Source organism: Emys orbicularis, chromosome 1 (genome assembly GCF_028017835.1).
Source record: "Emys orbicularis isolate rEmyOrb1 chromosome 1, rEmyOrb1.hap1, whole genome shotgun sequence".
Taxonomy (NCBI): Eukaryota; Metazoa; Chordata; order Testudines; family Emydidae; genus Emys; species Emys orbicularis.
In genome coordinates, this window is record NC_088683.1 from 317,387,923 (window position 1) to 317,404,799 (window position 16,877).

A 16,877-nucleotide genomic window follows, 5' to 3' on the forward strand; every position below is an offset into this window, starting at 1 on the left:
TTAGGGGTATGGAACAGCTTCCATCTGAGGAGAAATTAATAAGACTGGGACTTTTCAGCTTGGAAAAGAGACAACTAAGAGCAGATATGATAGAGGTCTATAAAATCATGATTGGTGTGGAGAAAGTAAATAAGGAAGTGTTATTTACGCCTTCTCATAACACAAGAACTAGGGGTCACCAAATGAAAATAATAGGCAGCAGATTTAAAACAAACAAAAGGAAGTATTTCTTCACACAACACACTGTCAACCTGTGGAACTCTTTGCCAGAGGATGTTGTGAAGGCCAAGACTATAACAGGCTTCAAAAAAGAACTAGATAAGTTCATGGAGGATAGGTCCATCAATGGCTATTAGCAGGATGGGCAGGGATGGTGTCCCTAGCCTTTGTTTGTCAGAAGCTGGGAATGGGTGACAGGGGATGGATCACTCGATGATTATCTTCTCTGTTCATCCCCTCTGGAGCACCTGGCAGTGGCCACTGTCAGAAGACAGGATACTGGGCTAGATGGACCTTTGGTCTGACCCAGTATGGCTGTTCTTATGTTCTTATATTACCAAGAATGAGCAAGAGTCGGTCCTGGGGGCGGTTTTGTTCAATATCTTCATTAATGACCTGGAGGATGGCGTGGACTGCACCCTCAGCAAGTTTGCAGATGACACTAAACTGTGAGAAGTGGTAGATATGCTGGAGAGTAGGGATAGGATACAGAGGGACCTAGACAAATTAGAGGATTGGGCCAAAAGAAATCTGATGAGGTCAAACAAGGACAAGTGCAGAGTCCTGCGCTTAGAACAGAAGAATCCCATGCACCGCTACAGGCTGGGGTCCGACTGGCTAAGCTGCAGTTCTGCAGAAAAGGACCTAGGGGTTACAGTGGATGAGAAGCTGGATATGAGTCAACAGTGTGCCCTTGTTGCCAAGAAGGCTAACGGCATTTTGGGCTGTATAAGTAGGGGCACTGCCAGCAGATCGAGGGATGTGATCATTCCCCTCTATTCAACATTGGTGAGGCCTCGTCTGGAGTACTGTGTCCAGTTTCGGGCCCCACACTACAAGAAAGATGTTTAAAAATTGATAAGAGTCCAGCGGAGGGCAACAAAAATAATTAGGGGGCTGAGCACATGACTTCTGAGGAGAGGCTGAGGGAACTGGGATTGTTTAGTCTGCAGAAAAGAAGAATGGGGGGTGGGGGATTTGATAGCTGCTTTCAACTATCTGAAAGAGGGTTCCAAAGAGGATGGATCTAGACTGTTCTCAGTGGTACCAGATGACAGAAAAAGGAGTAATGGTCTCAAGTTGCAGTGCGGGAGGTTTAGGTTGGATATTAGGAAAAACTTTTTCACTAGGAGGGTGGTGAAGCACTGGAATGGGTTACCTAGGGAGGTGGTGGAATCTCCTTCCTTGGAGGTTTTTAAGGTCAGGCTTGACAAAGCCCTGGCTGAGATGATTTAGTAGGGGATTGGTCCAGCTTTGAGCAAGGGGTTGGACTAGATGACCTCCTCAGGTCCCTTCCAACCCTGATATTCTATGATTCTATGAAAACACAGGGGTTCCACACTCTAGTCATTTATCACACGTTTTGATTGCTTGTATCATCCACTGACAGGTTTGATACAAGATTGGCCCACAGAAACAGGGGGCTGTTACTGGCTCTCTAATGGCATCAGCCACTCAATGGTACTGTGCCAAGTGGATCTTGGTGCAGGAGAGAATCTGGCCCAGTATCTGCAGACCACAGTTAAAGCACATTGGCAGGACCCATGTGAGGAGACTTGCATTGCTGTGCATAGGAGGCTTGGTTGGAGGATAAATAGAAGACTTCAGTGTTTGTGACTGTCAATGTGACTCCTTACACCAGCTCTGAATTTACTTAAAAATAAAATATATAGATACAAATCGTCCTCCCGCCTCAGCAGAGGCATAATCAGTGATGCTGCTGTGTAAACAAGAAGGGCCTGATTATGCAGTCACTCCATGCACAGAAATCCCATTGAAGTCAGAAGTAGGCCTGAAGAAATGATCATTTCCAGTCCTGTTGCAAACACAGAAAATTATCTCTTTGTCAAATGGACAAAATCAAGATGGAAAAACCATTTTAGTTTCAAGCTTCTGAGAGGGAATCACAGACAATGAAGAGCAATAAAAAGGTATACAATGGGGTGCTTTTGAATTCTTTAGAGCTTTCTCACTTACTGTGGAATTTCTTTCACACCTCAGATTTGAGATACATTATCAGCGAGTCGGCTGAACAAAGAGCAATGGAAATAATTGAGTGTCTTCCGAGGCAACAGCATAGCAGAGCTGGCAAAAAAGCCTTTTTGTTTTGAAGAGGCCACCTGCATTTTTTGAATGCTTATGATCCGCCCCAGCAGGAAATATTTCACTGTAAGCCACAGCTGTCGTTCATTTGGTTAGTTCTGCTGCTGCTCTCTTCCAAAGGCTGGCGAGAGATGCAGAGATTTGCAAACAGTGGAAGACATCCTGTTCAGAGCAAATGGTGCCAAAGTTCTTGGTGTCCTCCACTCCTACAGAAGTCAATAGGAGTTGGGGGTATTCACCACGTTGTAGGATCAGGTCCAAAGTCCATCCCATTAATGAACACTCTTGAAATTATAAGTGACAGTTCAAATTACTATTTATTGGGCCCAATCCTGCTCCAAGTGAAGTCAATGGCAAACTGGCTTTATTTTAATGTGAGCAACATTGGTCCTATTACCTCACTAATGTAATAACTACAACGTAAGATAATATCCAACAGAAGAAAGACTTCTAAAAGGGAAGCTAATGTGACATGTCAACAATATAAAAATAGGGATGAGCGCTAGGAAGCTGTTGTTACTGTGGCATGAGCTCACTGGAGTCAGTGTTCCTGGCAGATGGTCAGGCACAGATGAGGCAAATGGTTATGACACTTAAAGGCAAACTGAAATGTAAACTGGAAACCTTGCCACTTAAGAAAAAGTGTGACTCTCATGAGCCCAATTGGCTAGTTTAATGTTATGCTAGGGCTAGAATAATCCCATATGCATGACATGTCAAAATCAGAATGGTGTTCTCTGGGCTGTCGAGTGAAACCAGAAGCAAATAGGAGACCGTGTGTGCCTTAAAAAGAATTTTTAAAGGTTAATTCACACTAATTTATTCACAGGATGCATCCCATAGCATCAACAGTGTATCTCCCCCCCCCCCCCCCCCTGCCTGGTACATACTTCTATGCTTGGCTCAGTTTTTGTTTTCCTGTGGAGGTCACCTTTAATAGAACAGAATACAGTTTCACCAGCACCTGTCATTTTACCCAAGGCATACTGCATCACTTTACAAAGGAATGAGTTAAGTAACGCGACATACTGTTGGCTGCTACATTTTGCAACACCATCATGTGCTTTGTTGTCAACAGTTGTTCAAATCCTGAGTAGGCATTAGGGCCTAGGTTCAAAAAGGTACTTAGGTGCCTAAGGCTGTTTTTAGGCACTTACATCTCAGTTTTAGGATCCACTGTGATCCGCAAAACTCCCACAAAACACTGTAGGTGCCTTAACTCACTCAGTGCAAAAGTTCCCTGGGCACCTATATTTCTACCTCTGGGCATGCACACTGCTGCCTCCCTCTAGGCATCCAGATGCCTATCTCCAAGCTAAGCCCCAGAATGTTTCACAAACTAGTGGAGATAGGCAGTCCTCTACTTAACTCATCTGCAGGTCCTCATCTGGTAGATGGCCTCTGAGCACCCATACCAGATCAGGGTGTATTTGAAATCTGGCTAGAGGAGGAGTCCACCTTATAGCTTTTAGCCCCAGGAATGTGGGAAACCTGGGTTCAATTCCTCCCTCAGGCACCAGAGAAGAAAAAGGATTTAAACAGGGGTCTCCCACCTCTCAGAAGAGCACTCTAACCACTGGCTGTGGGATATTCTATGGGGGGTTGGGGTGCTCCCTCACTCTCTCCTGTTGAAGCTGTTCCACTGTGGATTAATAATGAGAGTGGTTGGAGCAGGAGACCTGGACCAGGGTTTCCCATCTTCCAGGTGGATGCCCTAGCCAGGCTTCAGATTCATTCTCTCAGTTGCTTTCTCTTTCTGGCCCCATAATGCTAAGTATTTATCCCAAGTGGAACAGGGTCAACAAGAGAGATTGAGGGAGCTTTCCCTACCCCCACCCCACAATACACACATCAGAATATCCCATAGCCAGTGATTAGAGCACTCTCCTGAGATGTGGGAGACCCCTATTCAAATCCTGCCTGAGGGGGGAATTGAATACCAGTCTCCCACATCCCAGGTGAGTGCTCTAATCACTGGGCACCGCCTCATATGGCTGTTTTGTGGGGAGTTAGGTGCTTGCCTAGTTTAATGGTCAGTTTTCAGAAAGGAGAGAGGTAAATAGTGGTGTCCCAGGGGTCTGTACTGGGACCAGTACTGTTCAACATATTCATAAATGATCTGGAAAAAGGGGTAAACAGTGAGGTGGCAAAATTTGCAGATGATACAAAACTACTCAAGATAGTTAAGTCTCAAGCAGACTGTGAAGAGTTACAAAGGGAACTCACAAAACTGGGTGGCTGGACAACAAAATGGCAGATGAAATTCAATGTTGATAAATGCAAAGTAATGCACATTGGAAAACATAATCCCAACTATACATATAAAATGATAGGGGTCTAAATTAGCTTTACCACTCAAGAAAAAGATCTTGGAGTCATTGTGAATAGTTCTGTGAAAATATCCACTCAATGTGCAGCGGCAGTCAAAAAAGCAAACAGAATGTTGGGAATCATTAAGAAAGGGATTGATAATAAGACAGAAAATATCATATTACCTCTATATAAATCTTGAATACTGCATGCAGATGTTGTCACCCTATCTCAAAAAAGATATATTGGAATTGGAAAAGTTTCAGAAAAAGGCAACAAAAATTATTAGCGGTACGGAACAGCTTCCATATGAGGAGAGATTAATAAAAGTGGGACTTTTCAGCTTGGAAAAGAGACGACTATGGGAGGATATGATAGAGGTCTATAAAATCATGACTGGTGTAGAGAAAGTAAATAAGGAAGCGTTATTTTCTCCTTCTCGTAACACAAGAACTAGAGGCCACCAAATGAAATTAATAGGCAGCAGATTTAAAACAAACAAAAGGAAGTATTTCTTCACACAACACACTGTCAACCTGTGGAACTCTTTGCCAGAGGATGTTGTGAAGGCCAAGACTATAACAGGCTTCAAAAAAGAACTAGATAAGTTCATGGAGGATAGGTCCATCAATGGCTATTAGCAGGATGGGCAGGGATGGTGTCCCTAGCCTTTGTTTGCCAGAAGCTGGGAATGGGTGGACAGGGGATGGATCACTCGATGATTACCTGCTCTGTTCATTCCCTCTGGAGCACCTGGCATTGGCCACTGTCAGAAGACAGGATACTGGGCTAGATGGACCTTTGGTCTGACCGAGTATGGACATTCTTATGTTCTTATGTAATGGCTATTAGCCAAGATAATCAAGGATGCAATCTCATGTTCTGGGTGCCCCTAAGGCTCTGACTGCTTGGACTGGATGACAGGGGATGGATCATTCAATAATTGCTCTATTTTGTTAATTCCCCCTGAAGTACCTGGTATTAGCCACTGATGGAAAACAGGAAATTGGGCTACATCAACCATTGGTCTGACTCAGTATAGCCATTCTTATGTTCTTAAACACTTACACACAAGTTATTGGGCTCAGCCCAGGGGTAACTGTGTGAAATGTAATGGCCTGTGATAAGCAGGTTATTGGACTAGATAATCTCATTGTTCTTCCCGTCTTAAACTCTATGAATGCAACAAATTCCCCCAGCAGGAAGAAATCTCTACTGTACATGATTCCTACACTCTAGTATAGGAGGTGTGATAGAGTGGACTGTATCTGCACTCCACCAATTCTCACCTGGCATATGGTCCCTTGAGAACATACCCAGATGGTATAAATCAGTGAGGGGGGCCAGGTGGGCAAGAGAGAGAGAGTGATTCTTCTCTAAGACTAACCTGTAGGCTAGGGGACCAAGCATTGAACTGGAACGCTAGTGATCATGAATTCAAATCTCATAACTATTGACTGCTTTTTATATTTGTACGTATTTCATAGTCCTTGTTATTAAGGAAAGGTTCATATTCTGACCTTAGAAGGCAGTCAAGTATCATCGCTCCATTTTATAAATCAATGAATACAGAGGCTCAGACTATCATTTCAAGCAGAGGTGGGTCACATTCTAAGGGGGCCTATCTCTCTCCATTCATTGTAGAGGGAGCCTAGATGCCTAATTCAGGCTTTGTGAATCGCAGTGTTGTTCCTGTGATTTTCTAGTATGCTAAAAGGCGCCATGATGCTCAGCACTGCAATGCTTAAATCCCTTTGTGAAGCGAGGCCTAGATTCTATTGACTTAATAGTGGGAACGTTGGCCTGGATACTTGAGTTCTCCTTTAGTGTTGGTCTGAAAAACAGCAAAGAAACTTTAACTGCTACCTGTACAACTATACAGTTCTATGAGGATATATGTTTTATTGGCTAATCCCATTACTGACTAAAGTGATTTTAATGACCATCCCGATATCTCCATAAATAAATCCAAAGCCTAAAGCAAGCACTCTCCGCAGCAGCTATAACCATTAAGATATACTGGGCCAGATCCTCAAGTCGGTGTCAATAGAAGTCAATGGAGCTATCTCAACTCACACGGTTTAGGATCTGGCCCATTCAGCCTAGGTCAGCGTTGGTATGAGATAGTGAGTTACCTCTGAGCTAAAGGGAGAGGTTTTCTCCCTCGTCAGGACTACAGCTGCAAGTAGCACATGAAGTATTTACTTATTTATATGGATGGGCAACTTTGGTTCACTAAGTTGATATTTCCTAAGCTCCCAATGGCTACAATATTAATTACAGACAGAGAGAGGGCAGAAGAAAAAGAAAGCAATCTTATATTTGCAAACTCCTCACGATAGAGAGATCATCTATGTGAATCTATGATTCTGTGAAGTGACTAGTGCGCATCTGGGCCCTATAAAATTATTATTATTATTATTTAATAATAAGAAGTAGACTTTGGGCTGAGGTACATCCAGTGTACAACATGAGCCCAATCCCTCTACCCAGAAGAACGTCTGCTGATTTTAACATGCTTTACAGACTATTCCTATTTCAGACAAAATGTCTGTATTTTGCTTATATGCAAATTTTACTCCTGTCACTCTGACATCTGACTAACCAATCAGTCATTTGCCCTTTCCATTTTGAACCATGAATACTTATCAGCAAGCTGAAATGATGTGGGACCTCATACAGTTTTATGTATTTCATTTACTTTGAACTCACTTCTTCTGCAATTCCTACAAGAATGTAGTTAATAAGTCAAATAATAAATATGGGGGAAGCTATGTTATTTCAACTTCTGTGTTAGCCATTGAGTCACGTCTTCTCTGTATTAGACTGTAGGCTATTTGGAGCAGGAATTGCCTACGTGTATGCCTCATACAGCACTGAGCATACGATGATGCCTAAAATATTCTATAACAACCACCATCTTATTTTTAAAGTATTCCCATTCCTCTTTAGCTAAAATCACAGCAAACTAGTTGAAGAATAATATCCCATTCAGGCAGAGAGTGGAAGCTATTTATCATGACTAGATCTGGAACAAACACACATGGGGGTACACATAACACAGAGTAGGTAAATGTCTACATGATTTCTAATGTGCTCCTCACCATAGTACCTAGGAAGAACTGCCAACAACAATGAGCCAGGCTCCCAAAAGTCATGACTGGTTATAAAAGTCACAAGATTTAAACAAATGAACAATGTTTAAGCTCTTTTTATTTGCCCTTCTTATTTTTGAAACTTAGGGGTTCAGCTTTCATGTTTTTCTCTGCAACCATGAAGATATTTCCTTTGGGAAAAAAAAGATTCTAATGTTTTCACAGGACTCCTTGTGCTGGGGCTTTAAGAAAAATACCAAATACCATTATCCCTACAGTAAGTTCAAAGAAATGACAACACTGCCCGCATGTCAAATACATGTATGAGCAGTAACGTTTCAGTCTAAATGAAACTGTTCTCAGTACAACACACACCTTCAATAATATGTTTTTTTCCCCCTGAAAGATTACTATGGGAATACCTGCACAAAGATATTAGGCTATGTGCTGACTTTTAAATGTTCTTTGTTTAAGTGTATCCTTAATAATTTTTTTTAAAAGAGCAAAACTAGTCTTTTGTTGTTGGCTGAAGATTTTGTGTATGATAAGGAAAAAAAACCATAGATAGGAACAACATGACACACAGCTAATACTGAGAGTGTCAAAAGTCTGCATTTGTTACTTCAATAGGAGATTGTGAGTTTAACTGCTCTGTAAGCGTATCTCATTTTCACAGATAAAAATGCCTAATGGTAAACTCCATGGAAAAACAAGCTGTTTGAGCCATACATACAAATAAGGAGGGTGTCAAAGGTTATTATTGCTTTTACTACAAAATTGCATTAGCTGATAGACTGGACAGACTTATGACACTGGAGCTTTCATAGGTTGTCAGCTCATTTACAGGAACAGTGATTCACTTAATGCTAAGAGCTCAGAATTTAATTAGGTATATTTATCTGTGTCAGAATTGTATGTATATATATATTTGGTATGCTATGCTTCAGCCCAGCAAAAATATTATGGACAAATTATGAGCCATGAAAATGATATGTAGTTTGCGCTTAATGGAAGCACTAATGGACCTTAGCTATAGTGGCACAATTGGCATGGCTATAACTGTTTACACTGTTCATGAGAAATACAAAAGTTGTTTTCTTTTTTGATTCCAGAGGGAGCCATCCCCTCCTCCCAGACATTCAGGGGTAGAATTTGTACATCGGTGTACAAGAAAAGAGGGCAGGTTTTGGAATACCAATTTCAAAGCCTGTTAAAATGTCACATTATTTATAGGCTGGTTACAGAACAGAGAGGTAACATGGAATTAATAGCACTGTCTGCAGTCAGATATAACAAAGGCAGCAGAGCTGCAGCCTGAATTCTCAGGGCCTGGGGTCAGATTTAGAAATGTCCCTTCAGAGCTGTGGGGTGTATAATTTTTATCTGTTGTAACTTATTTTCTGTATCCTGCACCTTGTATAGAGAGAAGTACATCCCAGTCTCCTTCATACCCCTGCTGACCCCCTCCAATGTTGCAGAGACAGCCACCATTTTGTGTTCATACCTACAGCCTGCTCCAGAGCCGGCCAGACACACTCACACAGTGCTCTCTCAGGGACACCTCATTTTTATTCATCTCTTAACATACAAATTAAAGTTATTCTGACTGAAAATGTACACTTGATCTTTTGATATGGAAAAACATAACTCCCACCAACTGTCTCCCAACCCAGCCTGGAATCACACTCCCAGAGGCTAGCGCACATTAGGCGGAGGAAGAAGAAGACGCGAGAGGACATGTTCTCTGAACTTATGGGCTGCTCCCGAGCCCAGGCAGCACAGCATAACCAGTGGAGGGAGAATTTGTCCCAAATGCACCGGACACACATGGAACGTGAGGAGAGGTGGCGGCAGGAAGACCAGCAGGCGACTCAAACGCTGCTTGGACTTCTGAGGGAGCAAACGGACACGCTCTGGCGCCTTGTTGATGTTCTGCAGGAACGGAGGCAGGAGGACAGAGCCCCGCTGCAGTCTATCAGGAACCGCACTCCCCCGCCACCAAGTCCCATACCCCCCTCGCCCAAAGTCCAAAGAAGGAGGGGCGGAAGAGTCCGTGAAAACTCTCACTCCACCCCTGCAGACTGCTCAAGCACCAGAAGGCTGTCCTTCCCCAAAATTTGAAAAGTCCTTTCCTGGCCGCCTCAAGCAAGCCCCCGTCCAAGTTTCACCCCCCAGTTTCATGTGTGGTTGTTAATAAAAAATACGTTTTTGTTCATTACTGTTTCAGTCATGCTGTTTTGAGGGAGAGTCTGTCTGCAGGGGGGGAAGGGGCTTGGTAATTGGACAGGACAGTCACCTTTAGCAGGCTACAGAGGCGGGGGCAGGTCCAGCAGCAGGGCACATACACAGTGCAGTGACTAGTTACCCTGGTCAGTCTGGGAGGTGGTTTTCATGTTCTGTGCGTGGGGGGGGGGGGTTGCTCTGTGACTTTGTGGCGGGGGAGGGCAGTTACAGATGTTATGCAGCAGTCCTTGTCCTGGATCACAGAGCCACGCAGCAGGGGATCTGTAACCCTCCTCCCCCTGCCATAAAGTCACATAGCCCCCACATACACGCAGTCCCGCTCAGGAGGGCTGGCAGGCTCCGTTGAAACAACCAGTCCGCCACTGCGAATCCTGTCATTCCTGGAGTTTAGAAGGATCATTTGCATCAGTACACTACACCCGCTCCCCACCACAGTCTGCGTCCCAGGTTTAAAACATTCCCGCGAAAACAGTAATAAAGACAATGGTGTTCATTAACAAAATAAAACTGAATTTATTTTTTTGGAAGGGGGTGGAGGGGGTCTGTAACTGGAGAGGATAGTCATCCTTAACTGGGTAAAGAAACGGGGGCAGGTTCAGCTTCTCTGTACAGAAACTTAAAAGTCACTGGTCACCCTGCTCACTGTGGAACCAGGCTTTCAAAGCCTCCCGGATGCACAGCACGTCCCGCTGTGCTCTTCTAATCGCCCGGCTGTCTGGCTGTGCGTAATCAGATGCCAGGCTATTTGCCTCAACCTCCCACCCCGCCATAAAGGTCTCCCCCTTGCTCTCACACAGATTGTGGAGCACACAGCAAGCAGCTATAACAATGGGGATATTGGTTTCGCTGAGATCACAGTGAGTGAGTAAGCTTCTCCATCTCCCCTTGAGACGGCCAAAAGCACACTCCACCACCATTCTGCACTTGCTCAGCCGGTAGTTGAAGAGTTCTTTTTCAGAGTCCAGGGCGCCAGTGTAGGGCTTCATGAGCCAGGGCATTAGCGGGTAGGCTGGGTCCCCAAGGATCACTGTAGGCATCTCCACATCCCCAAGAGTTATTTTGTGGTCCGGGAAGTAAATACCTTCCTGCAGCCATCTAAACAGACCAGAGTTCCTGAAGACGCAAGCGTCATGAACCTTGCCCGGCCATCCAACGTTGATGTTGGTAAAACGTCCCCTGTGGTCCACCAGTGCTTGCAGCACCATTGAAAAGTAACCCTTTCGGTTGATGTACTGGCTGGCCTGGTGGTCCGGTCCCAGGATAGGGATGTGAGTTCCATCTATAGCCCCACTGCAGTTTGGGAATCCCATCGCGGCGAAGCCATCTATGATGACCTCCACGTTTCCCAGGGTCACTACCTTTGAGAGCAGTACCTTGACGATTGCGTTGGCTACTTGCATCACAACAACCCCCACGGTAGATTTGCCCACACCAAACTGGTTCGCGACAGACCGGTAGCTGTCCGGCGTTGCAAGCTTCCAGAGGGTTATGGCCACTCGCTTCTGGACAGTCAGGGCTGCTCGCATCCGGGTGTCATTGCGCTTCAGGGCAGGGGACAGCAACTCACAAAGTTCCAGGAAAGTCCCCTTCCGCATGCGAAAGTTTCGCAGCCACTGGGATTCGTCCCAGACCTGCAGCACTATGCGGTCCGACCAGTCAGTGCTTGTTTCCCGTGCCCAGAATCGCCGTTCCACAACATCCAGATGACCCATTGTCACCGTGATGTCCTCGGAGCTGGGTCCCGTGCTTTGTGAGAGGTCTGTGCCCCTCTCAGAGTTCAGGCCCTCACCGCGGTGCCGTAGCCTCCTCGCCTGGTTCATCTGCATCTGCCTCTGGGAAAGGTGGATGATAACCTGCGAGGCGTTCACAAGTGCCACAACTGCAGCGATGGTCGCAGCGGGATCCATGCTCGCAGTGCTGTGGCGTCCGCGCTGTCACTGACCCGAAAAGTGCGCGAACTGATTTCCCGCCGGCGCTTTCAGGGAGGGAGGGAGGGCGGTATTGACAGACGGATGACGACAATTACCCAAAAGCACCCTCGACCCTTTTTTTTTACCCAGAAGGCATTGGCGGCTCGACCCAGAATTCCAATGGGCAGCGGGGACTGCGGGAACTGTGGGATAGCTGCCCACAGTGCACCGCTTCCAATGTCGACGCTTTCCCCGTTAGTGTGGACTCACAAAGTCGAATTACTGTCCTTAGTGTGGACACACAAGTTCGACTTTGCAATATCGATTCCACATATTCGATTTAAGTGAAATCGAAATACCCTCGTAGTGTAGACATACCCCTAGACTCTGAACTCTCTGGGGGCAGAGGCTGTCTTTGAGTTATTTGTTTGTTCAGTGCCTAGTACAAGGGGGCTTGTCTGGGGTCCTCAGATACTACCACATTAGAAATAATTATTTAATTTAATTTTCTTATCCTCCTTCTTACCCTGCACTCTTTCTTCCTCCCCATGTCCTCTTTCACTCTTTCTTTTGGAGCATCCACAGCACTCTTAGGTACCCACAGTTCTCTTCTCCTTAGCATCCGCTTCTCTCTCTGTTATTCTATAATGCCATTACATAAACTGATCGTCATCTAGAATACAGTGTTCAGTTGTGGTCACCCTATCTCCAAAAAGATATACCTGAAATAGAAGTGCTTCATAGACAGGCAGTGATAATGGAAGTTATGCATGTGAAAGGAGATTGGAAAAAGAGGGATTGGTAATTTAAAAAAGAAACAAATAAGGTGAGGCATGATGAAGGTATGTAAGATAGCCTCTAATGTAAAAAAGGCAACTCAGGTGCTCTTATTCATCCACTTTCATGATACAAGAACAAAGGAGCATCTATGAAATTCAAAGGTAGCAAATTTAAACTAGTAAAAAGAAATACTATTTACACATGGATATTAATCACAGAACTCATTGCCATAAATACAATTGAGGCCAGAACATAACAGAATTTAATAAAGGAATTAGACATTTAGATGGCATGTGGGAATGAGAACACCCACAACTGCATTAGATGGGATTAACAGAAACAGGGACATAAACCCTCAAGTTTCAGGGCATAATCCAACTGCTAAGTAAGTTGATGGAGTTTAGGAAGAAACTTCCTCTATGGGCAAGTTATTCCATAATTGTCTATCCCTGGGTTCTTACACCTTTTTCTGAAACACGTGGGACTGCACTCTGTCAGAGACAGGATACTGGACTGGTTAGACCACTGCTCTTATTTAATATGGCAATTCCTCAGAGTCGGATCCATGCAAGTACCCAGGCACCTAAGTCTCTGGTTTGGCTCCACTACAATCCACAAAATTCCCACCAAATCCTGTAGGTGCATAAACTCACTCTGCGCCTAAGTTTTTCAGAGTAAAAGTTCCTTAGGTACCTCTGTTTCTGCCTCTGGGCATGTGCAGTGCTGGCTCTCTGTAGGCCACTGGACACCTATCTCCTGCCTAAGCCCCAGAGCAAGTCACAAACCAGGGAAAGACAGGCATTCAGCTGCCTAACCTGCATTCAAGACATGCTCCAGTAGGTGGCTGCTGAGCATGCCTACCGCATCAGGTCCCATACAAAATGTGGCTGGAGTTGGTACCCACTTCTTAACCCAGTGATCAGAGCACTTACCTGGGATGTGAGAAAGCCAAGTTCAATTCCCCCTCTTTCTCTGGCAGAGCGGGAGAAAGGATTTGAACAGGGGTGTCTATTACCTCTGAGGAGAGAGCTCAAAGAGCTGAGCCATGGGATATTCTGATATAGACTGCCCTCTGTCTTTCCTGTGGAAGCTGTTCCACTGCAGATAAATAATGAAAGAGTGGGTGGACCAGGAGGACTGGGCTCTTGTAGACACCAGGTGAGTGTCTTAACCACCAGGCTACAGAGTCATTTCCATTGTCTCACTCCCTCTCTCTGGCTCAATGACCATTCCACTGTGGATAAATACTTAGTCATTAGGTGACTGGGAATGACTCTACAGCCCAGTGGTTAGGGCATCCACCTGGCAGATAGGAGACATTGGGTGCAATCCCCCTGCTCTAACCACTCTTTCATTATTTATCTACAGTGGACCAGTTTCAACAGGCAAGACTGAGGGAGCCTTACATCAGACAATGCCATAGAGCACTCTTGAGGGAGACCCCTGTTCTAATCCTTTCTCCCCCTCTGCCAGAGAGGGCAAGAATTGAACCTGGGTCTCCCACATCCCAGGAAAGTGCCCGACCCACTGAGTTAAATGTTATAAAGGGGGGGGGGAGAGAGACTGCCTCCTCCAGCCATTTTTTGTCAAGTGAGGCAGGAACCTAACTCTTTCCCTCAAGAACCGCCATAGGCACCAAGCAGTGGGTTCCCACTTGTGGATCCCTAAGCAGAGCGAGGTGTCTCCCTGCAGCCTGGTCTTAGGTGCCAATCTCTGAGAGAGGGGGAAGGGCTTAGTACAAACACCTCTGGTCAGCATCTCCCATTGGCTAGTTTAGACAGGGAGTTGCCCAGCATACACGGCTTTTGTGGACTGCATGCTTAGGTACCTGTCTTTCCCTATTCATTGTACAGGGAGCCTAGGCGCCTACTCCGCTTTGGGGATCACAGTGTTGTTCTCGGATTTTCTAGGTGCCTAAAAGTTAGGTGCCATGACACTCAGCAATGCAACAGCTAAGTCCCTTTGTGGATCCCACCCTATGTTCCTAACACTTCAGTAAAGAAGTTTGCTTGGTGTCTATGCCTTTACATAATGAGCATCAACATTCCAGCTGACAAGTACAATTCTACAAAACTATCTAAGAAGCCACTGAGAATTTATCTTGGTGAAAAGAGGCAGATGGAGCTTTAATGAAAGGAATTAAAAGCAGATTTCTGCTTAGAAATTGCAACGCAACCAATTTCTGTTTCTATCCTGAGATAACGGGCCCAAACCCCAGGGTGACTACGGCAGAAACAAATTATGAGATAATTGGAAAGGCAGATTTGTTCATTTGAACTAGAAGCAAAAATACTCCCTCAGATGGGTTAACTCTGGGGTCATCTCACCACACGGTCTTTTAGCTGGTTAAAGCTAGAAATGTCAGTTTCACTAGTAACTCATTTTCAAAATAGATAATTGAGCAATAAGACACTCCAAGGCATTTGTTAATGTTTAATAATGCATGCACAAGGCTGAAGAGCCTACATTTCAGAGCTCATTCATTCTTAGCAAGCGTTGTAAGCCTCTAATCTGACCTGTATGTGGGTTTTTCCTTAATGTCTTTAGAAAGTGCAGACCGTTAGTGCAAAATGTGAGTCATCTGAACACTAGAACACAGTTAGGTTCTGAAGCACTGAACATGTGTGTGCGTCTATATGAACAACACATATTTGCACATAAGAACGGCCATACTGGGTCAAGCCAAAGGTCCATCTAGCCCAGTATCCTGTCTTCCGACGGTGGCCAATGCCAGGTGCCCCAGAGGGAATGAACAGAACAGGTAATCATCAAGTGATCCATCCCCTGTTGCCCATTCCCAGCTTCTGGCAAACAGAGGCTAGGGACACCATCCCGCTAATAAGCATTGATGGACCTATCCTCCAGAAATTTATCTAGTTCTTTTTTGTGATTCAGGTATGGAAACCCCAGTTTTTTTGCAGAAAAAAATGACCTAGTAGGTTTTAATTGGAGGGCAGTTCACATGTTGAACATCTATGTCACTTGGAAGTATTTCCATGAACATATATTGAATGTTCGGATACTGGAAAAAGTAAGCCTCTTATTTCAGTTTGTTAATGAAAACTATTACAAGAGAAAACTATTTCAAGGGCAGCAATTACATCAAAGTTCTTGCTATGACTATTAGGAAACAATAAGAATGTTATATAAATCTCCGGAAGTCTTAGGGGGAAGAGAAATGGATGGAATCATTAGATATTAGAGAGGGGTGTGACAAATTAGTGGAATCAACAGTCATTGGATGTTGGAGTGGGGAGTGGGTGGGGTTGTGAACAGAAATGGAGGCATGAGTTGCTAGACTCTAGAAGTATCTGGAACATGGGCAGACCCTCAAAAATATCATTGTCTATCTACAGCTAGCTAGAATATCCTAGTTTTGAATGGTCTGTCTTTGCAGTGTTCAGTTTGTTAGGTGGTTGTTCCTCATTTCAACTGTAGTAAACGTGAAAGCTGCAGATCAAAACTGCACATGGTTGATTAATGTTTAGTATTTATCAAAAATCAGTACATAACCTATCTAACTCAACATGGCTAGAAGTGAGGGAAGTGGTAGGAAACAAGTGGTTCAGTGGACTGCAATAATGAAAACACAATATTCTTCTAATGCGAAATATAAACACTGCCAAGGGATGCTGAACAGCAAGACAGAAAGGATTTATGCTTATCTGAAAAATGCAGAAAATCTGTTTCTTTGAATTCTTCAAAGTCAAATGTGCCAGTGAATGAAACTATCTATTGAAGGGGGAAGAGCAGAATGTTAACAAGTTTTATGATCCTGCAAGCGAGATGTTTTTATGCCATCATCATTATCTTCCAAATGTAGCCTCAGTCATCACTTAAGTCCCTGCTCGAGGCTTTCTACTACTGTTCAACATCAGCATCATTCAGGAGCGTCTCTGTTCATCTTCAATGCCCCCCAAATGGTAAAGATCAACTGATGATTGTGTTATAAAAGCAGATGAAAAGGTGTTGAACTTGATAAGGCAGTTGAACTTGATGAGAAAGTTGCAACCTTCTTTTACACTAACAACATTGCCTTCAGCATAGCACAAAATGAGCCTTTTGGAAAACTGATTGAAGCCCTTTGCCAGAGATATAATCTTACAGGTCTGCTACAAGATGTGAAATAAAGGAAAAGTTTAAAGGAAGAACTATAAGAATCAACAATAATATTGATGCACGATGGTTGGCCAAACATGAGAAATTACCCCCAAAT